This window comes from Tenrec ecaudatus, chromosome 6 (assembly GCF_050624435.1).
Source record: "Tenrec ecaudatus isolate mTenEca1 chromosome 6, mTenEca1.hap1, whole genome shotgun sequence".
In the NCBI taxonomy this organism is placed as follows: Eukaryota; Metazoa; Chordata; class Mammalia; order Afrosoricida; family Tenrecidae; genus Tenrec; species Tenrec ecaudatus.
Genome location: NC_134535.1, coordinates 90,084,585 through 90,093,886, shown reverse-complemented (window position 1 = coordinate 90,093,886; position 9,302 = coordinate 90,084,585). Strand labels below are relative to the sequence as shown.

Below are 9,302 nucleotides of genomic sequence, written 5' to 3'. Positions count from 1 at the left end.
CATTTGAAAGTGAGTAATAAATCAGTGAATAACAATTCCCTCTCTAATATCAGTTTATCGGAACACTCCGGGAATCTTAACATCTCTTCCCAAATCATTTGTGTAAAATAATCGGAATTATTCCACATCCTCTTCTGGCTCATATGATCATCGAATACCTGGCAAGCCACAGATAAAGTGTGCATCATCTAGCTAGCTCTCACCGCTCGGAGAAGGGAAAAAGTAGAGGAATAGAGTCCTCTGGGAAGAAAACAATACTCAGAAGATGAGTCTGAGACACATTAATCTTGTCTCATGAAGAATATCTAGATGGAGTGACATGATCAGGATTAAGAGAAGAGACACACACATGGCATACAAATCTGGAGGTCGCCTACAGGTAGATGGCATGGAAAGTCATTTCAAACGCTATGAGAATAGACAGAAAGGAGACGAATACAAGTTCTGGGGCATTCCAACATTAAAAGCCTCGAGAGAGGAAAAAGTGACACAGGACTGAAATTTCGTAGTAAAGTTACAGGCAGGGAGGGCCTTGGAAGTGTCAAGTCAAAAGACCTTTGAATTTAATATCGGTAAATTTGGTCACATCTATTTCAACTGAAGCACACAGGCAGAAGCATCTTTGGAATGGTTTGAGGGAATGTGAGAACAGAGACATTCAAGTCAGTGATGATAGACCACCTTTGGAGCAATTTGCTGTCAAGAGAAGGAGAGAGATGCAGCGGTAGCTGGAGAGCAGGCGAGGAAGGTAAAAGGAATCTGGCTTTGGCGTCTGTTTGCTTGCTTGTTTGATTTGTTTCTGTTTTTAAGACGGGCGACCGAGCAGCGTGTCTGTATGGTGGGAGCAAAGGCCCACGAAGAGGGGAACCTCTGGGTGGCAGAGGAGGCTGGAGCGAGATCCTTGAGTGCACTCGGGAAAGGGGTTGACCACACAGGTAGAGAGCAATCATACAAGGTGAGACAAGCTCAAGGACATTCTTGTCCAGCTGCTTTGCTTCCAGTTTCTCAGTGAAATAAGAAATATTAACCTTTCCTGCTGGGAGTCAGGATGGGACAGAAAGACGAGTGGTCTGAGGAGTGGGAGGCAAGGGCGGGTGTGAAATGGGCCTCTAAGGGTATGAAAGAGTGAGCGGTCTATCAAACACGATCTCCAGGCAGCATGGGACGTTGACCTCACTGGAGTTCCAAAGTTAAAGCGAACATCAGAGTTTCATTTCACCAACTTTCTGAGTTGGCCAAGAAACCCTTGGGTGGTACCAACAGATACAGGCTCGTTTACTACAGGCTGTTGAAACCCACGGAAGGCAATTCAAAACAAACGTCTCCTCGTCTGCTTCCCAATGGTCACATGCGTTGAAAACACAGTGGAGCACAATTCGACACTGACACTCACGGAGTTGTCATGGATCAGGACTGATGTAGCCAAGGAGTAGTGAGTGTGTGTGTGGGAATTATTACAGCAATTAATCAGCTGTTTACACTGGATCAGAAAGGCATTAAAGCATGGCAGAAATTGGGAACAGTAGGTAAGGTAGAAGAAGTCAGGATATTAGAGGCAGAGCTAGCAAGAGTTTGCAATCAAGAGTAGGATTGAAATATACAATATGACAGATTTGCAGGTATTAATTATGATAGTCTTGAAAGACCATAAGGATAAGTATTTGAGGAAGGATGGAAGACAATGTCACTGAAGAAAAGGAGGCTGAAGAACCAACTGGTTAGAATAGAAGAAAAATAATTCATGTGACTTTCAAATTCTTTAAAAATCATGACCTTTTGGAAGAGGTAGAAGGTAGGAGCTAAAATAATCAGTAAATGAAGGTATTGGTACATTGGTGCAGATAAGAGCCCTCAACACACAGAATTCAGGACAGATCAATTCCTCTGGAACAGAAATGGAAGTAGCGATTCCTTGAGGATAGGGGGAGGAAGATGGGGAGAGGAAGATGGGGAAGGGGGTATTGATCAAAATGATCAATGTATAACTCTCCCGACCTCAGGGGCACAGACAACAGAAATGTGGGTAAATAGAGACAGTGGGTGGTGGAAGATATGAAAATAACAATAATTTAAAATTTATCAAGGTTTCACAGGGGTGGAGATGGGGTAAAGAGTGGGAAAAAACAAAAGCTGATACCAAGGGCTCAAGTAGAAAGAAAAGTGATGGTGGCAACTTATGCACAAATGTGATTGATACAACTGATGTATGGATTGTTATAAAAGGTGTAAGAGCCCCCAATAAAATGATTTTTAAAAAACCTTAATAAAAATAAGGTATTAAACAGAGTCTAAAGTAAATAAGTTGATGAAGCTCTATTCTACTAAAGAAAAGCCACAAGGAAAGGAGATTTGCTTTTGCCTTTCATAGATATTAATTATCAAAATATCATGATTGCGAAGGAATAAATTGAATGGAAGGTAAATCACCCTGAGGTGGTTCAGGTTGGCTTATGCCTTCCTATTCTAAAGTATTCCTTCAGAAAGAACTTAAAAGGCTAGCATAAAAATTATTTATATAAACTTTTTAAAATTTTGTCCTTAAAAAAACCTACATAGAGAACACATACAGAAGCAGAAAAACTACGAAATCAATTCAATGCTCTATTAAGCAAGTTTTTAAAATGAGTAACTAGTTGCTGTTAAAATAAAGTATTATTTTACAGTTGTGAGGGGTGAGGGAAATGATATGGAAGGAAATGATTGGGCTATTTAACATGCTCCTATTTCCTCTCTGGGTATTCTAACTACTACAAATCAACCAAGAAATCTGCAGGCTTTAGAAAATTGTTCCGGCTATTTTTAACATTGATTACATTTATTCAAGTCAAGGGTGTTATTCCTGAGGGTGTTGCTTGAGCTGTATGGCAGCATTAAGGTTTAGAAGCAGTTAAACACTGAGCTTTCCAAGTAACATTTTTAATTATATTCACAAATTATAATATTAAAAGGTTAATATCTTGGTGATCAAGATAAATGGAAAAAAACATCAGGCAAAGGTAAATAAAAACATCTGCTTAATTTTTGCCATCCCTAAATAGGAAACTACAAAGCTCTTCTGGGTGACACATTGAGTAAATATAGGAAAACATTCATTTAAATCTAGAGCATCTTTTTGAGATCATTTTTCTATCATGGCTGAGTATTTACTATGTGTAGACACTGGAGAAACAAAAATGAGTAAAAAACACAATCCCTGCTTTCAAGACACCAATGAGCACGAGAGGGGGGAAATTCATGTAAACAAAATATATAAGTACAATAAACATTTTTATACAAAGTGCTTTGGGGCCAAAACTGATCAAAAAGGAAAAGATGATTAAATCATTCTGAGGGAATCACAAGGGAGGTTTACGTGATATTTAAACTGGGCTTTACGAGCTGAGTGGGGTTCGGATTGAACAAGGCCAGTGTCTGCTGTGTGCTGGGAAGAGTGGTGTTGGGAAGGTGGGATTTTATTCCGAGGGAAAGTCTAGAGGAATGAACATTCCATGCCAGATCAAGACAGGTGTGGGCAGGGCACGTGGCTTATGAAATGAAGCAGGAGATGATAAAATTTTAAAATTAAATTGGAAATGTAGCCTTGTGAGGGATGTATTTTAAAAATTTAGACTTCCTCTTGTAAGCCTATTTTGCAAAATATGTTCCACAAAGCACTGGCTCTACGGGATGTTCACAGATATTACAAAAGATTACATCTCGGGTTCAATAACTTTTGCTAGTTGCCATCGAGTTCACTGCGACTCACAGAAACCAGTTGAATAAGTTAATGGGAAAGGGGGGACATCGTCGCACCGTACACTAGCTTCCGGCCACGTGTCATTTACATGTTCTAATACACATTTATTTAGAATCTCTCCATCCTAAGCCTGAGAGTATAGAGAAGCCTACTAGCTTTAGAAATAGAATTTTGTAAATAAAAAATCTTGAACTCTTACTAGAAAAACCTGAACAAAACAAGGATAATTGTGAATTCTTACCACAAAGGATCCAAGTCCATCACAGGGTGAGAGTAGCCAGCCAGCAGGGTTTACCTCTAGCTACTTCACAGAAGGCCACTCGGCATCTTCCTTTAAGTAGGGCTTTGACTGCAGCGTCCACCTTCCCCTAGGTAATGAGCCATAGGCTCCTCTCTCATTACTTTCTGCACACCTGATTGAAAATTTCAGGTTTAAACATGCGAACAGCAAGAGAAAGGCATAACGTTGATTGTTATTTCTCCTTTATAGTTCTTCATATTTTCCAAATTTTCCACAATGAGGATGCGTAATTTTCATATTCATGGAAAAGGGTTATTTAAAAAGTCAGCGTTCAAACTAGGATTAGAAACAAAGCTAGATCTAGAAACAAAGATCTAGTAAGTTTTCCCCTTCTCATTCCAAAAAATAGTTACCAGGGATAATTGGGAGGTCTCAGTGGGACAAAACATTTTGTTTCAAGTTAAAAGTGGTTGTGAATTTACCAAAAGTAAATTACCAAGAATATTAACATACTAAAAAAATGCATGAACCTTAACATACTTTGAATCAGTAATAGATGCCTGAGAATCAGTAATAGATGCCTGAAAATGAGGTCACTGTGCCTTCATTGTGGCATTATTTTAAGTGTTCGGAGTTTACATAAAATTGAAATGGTACAGAAGAGCTGCATGGCCCACTTTTGAGGTTTAAAAAATGAGAATTATTTTTATGGACATTTCATAATAATAATGTCTAAAATATTTTTCCTCCAAATTGAAAAAAAGTTTATTCTCCAATGTTCTTTCTGCCCTTCTCATTGCTCGGGCCCCCAAATTAAAATCCTTTCTTTAAACTCTCAGCATAGCTGAACTCTCAGTAGATCTTATCAGTTCTTCAGCACACAAGAGGGTTACCAGCCCCGCCCCGCCCTAAAAAAATAATTCTCATTTGTTTTTTGGTGTCAGGGGGATCGTGCATTTGGAGTTAGTTCCACCAGGTCAGACTGTTAGTCAAGCTTTCTATTTAGAGGTTCTGAAAAGATTGAGTAACAATGTGAGACAAAAAAAGGTCTGATTTGTGACAGACAGGGGACTGGTTTTGCCACCACGGCAATGCACCTGCTCATGCAGCACGCCTCTCTTGCCCCACACACCTTACTCCCTGACCTCACTCAGTGTAACTTCTTTTTGTTTCTGTGAATGGAGAGGGGCATGAAAGGACAGCGATTGGACCATGTAGAAGAGGAGGAAAAAGGGAGGTGCTGTTAGCCATCTAACCCGAGGAGTTTGAAAAATGTTTCCAAGAATGGAATCATAGATTTGACAAATGCATGAAGTGAATGACAATTACTTTGAAGGTGATAGGTTGTTTTATTAAAAAATATAGTTAAAAATTAAATATATAGCTTTGAAAAAAATTCCAGTTTCTTGGGGGTACCCCATCATATATGTACAATCTGACCACATAGCATCTATTCATACACCCACAGCTACCTTAGTTTAGGATAGCATTCTGAGTGGTCTCCCTACCACAGCCCTTCGTCCTGAATATCTGTGCTCCAAGCAGTATTCAGACTAGTCCCATTAAAACATAAGTCAGACCATATCACTCCTCTGCTTCAAACCCTCAACAGTTGCACATCTACTTGAAGGAAATGGGGAAGTCCTTGCAAAACCTTCCGGGATCTAGTATACCTTTTAACCTCCCTCCTTCATGGGTCCACTTCAGCTTCGCCGGCCTCGGCGCTGCTACAAGAACAAATGGAGCCAGAGTGGAATGCTCTTCCCACTAATGCCCACCTGGTTCATTCCTCACCTCCGTCAGTGTTTGCTCATATGTCACTGATCAGTAAGGTTCTTCCCCGATCAGTAAGGTTCTTCCCAACGACCTCTTTTAAATGTGTGAACCCTTCATCACATATTTCCTGTCCCCCCCAACATCACTCCCCCAAATTTTGTCTACAAGGTATTTTAACACTGAGTCTTCCATGCAGATTACATTGTGACATTAAAAAAAAAATCCTTACTACCCGACCAGTCAACAAGATCATGATAAATGCATAAATGATTGACGTTGTTAAGGATTTAATTTTGCTTGGATACATAATCAAAGCCCATGGGAGCAGCAGCTGACAAAACAAGCAGACATATTGCAATGATGGAAAGGGCCACTTTAAAGTGTCCAAAAGCAAAGATGTCACTCTGAGGACTAAGATGCACTTGATCCAAGTCTGGATATTTTCAATTGCCTTATATGCATAAGAAACCTGGAGAAGCACTTTGTCCTCACTCGCCACTGATGGCCTGCCTCTCCATGTGCATGCACGCCTGCCCGCCGACCTGGGGAAATGCTAGGAATACTTGCAGTCCTTTGTCAAGTGAGGTCAGTGTCCCGGCTACTGGCTCCTCATCTCACTGGGCCTTATGCCGATGATGTGAATTCTGGTGCAGATGCCCAAGCCCTATTGCTTCACAGCTTAGAGCGGTGAGCCCACGCAGCAGCTGTTAGTATGGAGCCAAAAGGGAGAGCGGGGATTAGTGAGCAGAGCTGGGGAAGTCCTAAGGTCACAGAAGATGGCGTCTCTGTTGCAAACGAGATTGACTTAAAGGATAAATACAAAAATATCGGGGCCAAACTTGTTGCCAAGAAAACAAATGAAGAAGCCCGGGATGGAAGCACCACTGCACTGTCCTGCACTCTCTGTCTCCGAGAAAGGCTTTGAGAAGGTTGTTAGCAAATGCTAACCCAATGGAAATCAGGAGAGGCATGATGTAGCTGTGGCTACTGTATTTGCTGAGCTTAAGAAGCGATCTAAACCTGTAACAATCCTGAAGAAATTGCTCCGGTTGCTCCAATTCCTGCAAAGGAAAGCAAAGAGCACCACCCTTACTGAAGCGATGGCAAAGGTTGGAAGGAAGGGTGGCATCACAGTAAAGAATAGAAAAACACTGAGTGATGAATTAGAAATTATTGAAGGCATGAAGTTTGAACCAAATTTATATTTCTTCATATTTTATCAATAACGCCAAAGGTAAAAAAATTTGAATTCCAGGATGCCTATGTTCTATTAAGTGAAAACAAAATCTCTAGTGTCCAGTCCATTGTACCTACTCTTGAAATTGCCAGCGCACATTGTAACCCTTTGATCATAATTGCTGAAGATGTTGATGGAGAAGCTCTAAGCACCCTTGTTTTGAATAGGCTGAAAATTGGTCTTTAAGGTCTTAGCTGTCAAAGTGCTAGGTTTTGGGGACGATAGAAAGAACCAGATAAAAGACGCGGTAATTGCTATTGGTGGTGCAGTATTTGGAGAAGCTTGACCTTGAATCTTGAAGACATTCAGCCTCATGACTTAGGAAAATTTGGAGAGGTCATTGTGACCAAAGATGATACCATGCTCTTGAAAGACAAAGGTGACTAGGTTCAAAGAGAAAACTGTATTCAAGAAGTCATTGAGCAGTGGGATGTCACAACTAGTGACTATGAAAAAGAAAACCGAATGAACATCTGGCAAAGCTTTCAGATGGAGTAGCTGTGCTAAAAGTTGATGGGACGGGTGACAGGGAAGTGAATGAAAAGACAGACAGTTACCGCTGCCCTCAGCGCAGCGCACGCTGCTGTGGAAGCAGGCGTGGTTCTTGGAGGGCTGGGCTCCGCTTTGGTGCAGTCTGGCCTTGAACTCATTAACTCAAGAAAATGAAGGTCAAAAAATTGGTGTCAAGAATATTAAAGGAACACCCAACACACCTGTAATGACCATTGCTAAGAATGCAGGTGTTGAAGGATCATTGATAGTTGAGAAAATCCTGCCGCATTCCTCAGAAGTTGGCTATGAAGCTATGACAAGAGATTTTGTGAATATGGTAGGAAAAGAATCATGGATCCAACCAAAGCTGTAAGAACTGCACTGTTGGATGCTGCCGGAGCAGCCGCTACGGTGACCACAGCAGAAGTTGTAGTCACAGAAATCCTTAACGCAGAGAAGGGTGGGTGGGATGGCAGGGGAATGGGAGGCATGGGAAGTGACATGTTCTAATTCTTATAACAGGGCTTTGCTATTTCTTCATGACTCCAGGATATGTTCCTCACCAAGAACTTCAGAGAAGTCAGTCCAAGAGAAGGAATGATGCAAGGCTGGCTGGTGTTTTGAGAAAATCATTGTCACCATTAGTTACTGGTTTCAGTTGACATTATATAATGGTTTACTGCTGTCGTAGTCCATGCCTACGTATAGTCTATTTTGTCCTTTTGAATCAAAAGACATTTGTACATTCCAGATCCTGGGTGCAAGAGCCATTACCAATACACTGCTTTCAAATGAATTCACTGAGGCATTTTAAAAATTATTCTATTAAAATCAGGATTTTAGTGCTTGCCATCACTAGATGAGAAGTTAAGAAGCAGCCTTTCTGCGGTGGAAGAATAATTGTGTACAAAGTAGATAAATATCAAATTATGTGACAACCTGTCTATCATAAAAATTTGTTTAAAAAATAAAAGAAAGCTGGAGAGTAAATCAGGAAGACTGAACAAGAACGGATACCTTTGACGTATAATGTTAGAAAAGAATATTGAATATATCATGGCCTGCCACAGGAATGAACAAGTATGTCCTGGAAGAAGCACACTCAGAATGCACCCTAGGAACAAGGATGGAAAGACCTCATCTCATAATTGGACGTGTCATCAAGAGAGACCAGTTCCTGGAGAAGGACACCATGCCTGTCAGTGAAAAAGAGGAAGGCCCTCAATCGGATAGATTGCCCCACAGTAGCGGAAACAATGAACTAAAACATGAAAACAATTATGAGGGTAGTCCAGACCTGTGCAGTGTTTCGTTCTGTTGTACTGATAGGGGTCAGAGTCGAATTGATGGCACCTAGCAACAACCATGGCAGCATGTGGCACCACAAGACATCCCTGCATGATCCTGTTTCTTTGACTGCCTCCACTCAGTCAAAGGAAAGCTCCAGGAGGAGGAGATTTCTGTCTGCTTTGCTCTCTGACATACAGAGGCACGGGAAGGTGTTAGGTACACAGTGGCTACTCAATAAACATTCAATGCATGTTAACTGAAAGGAGATATTCTGTGGGCTGTTGGATATTGAAGCCCGGGGCTTAGAGAGAGATCTAGGCGACAGATGGGATGCTAGTAGTCACCGGTGTACCTGATATTCAAAACGATGAAACTAAGATAAATAGTGCACAGTGCAGTCTCTATGAGGCATCTAAAAATGGACTCTGGTGGGATAGTGAGCTAAGCCTTGGGCTACTAAGCACCAGGGTGATGGTTCAAATCCACTAGATGCCCCACGGGAGAAAGATAAAGCAGATCTACTCTGTCCC

General features: G+C 41.1%; 1 pseudogene; it reads left to right on the top strand.

Moving 5' to 3' along the window:
- Positions 1 to 6,303: 6,303 nt before the first annotated feature.
- On the top strand, positions 6,304 to 7,992 carry LOC142451539 (60 kDa heat shock protein, mitochondrial pseudogene; annotated as a pseudogene).
- Positions 7,993 to 9,302: the final 1,310 nt, after the last annotated feature.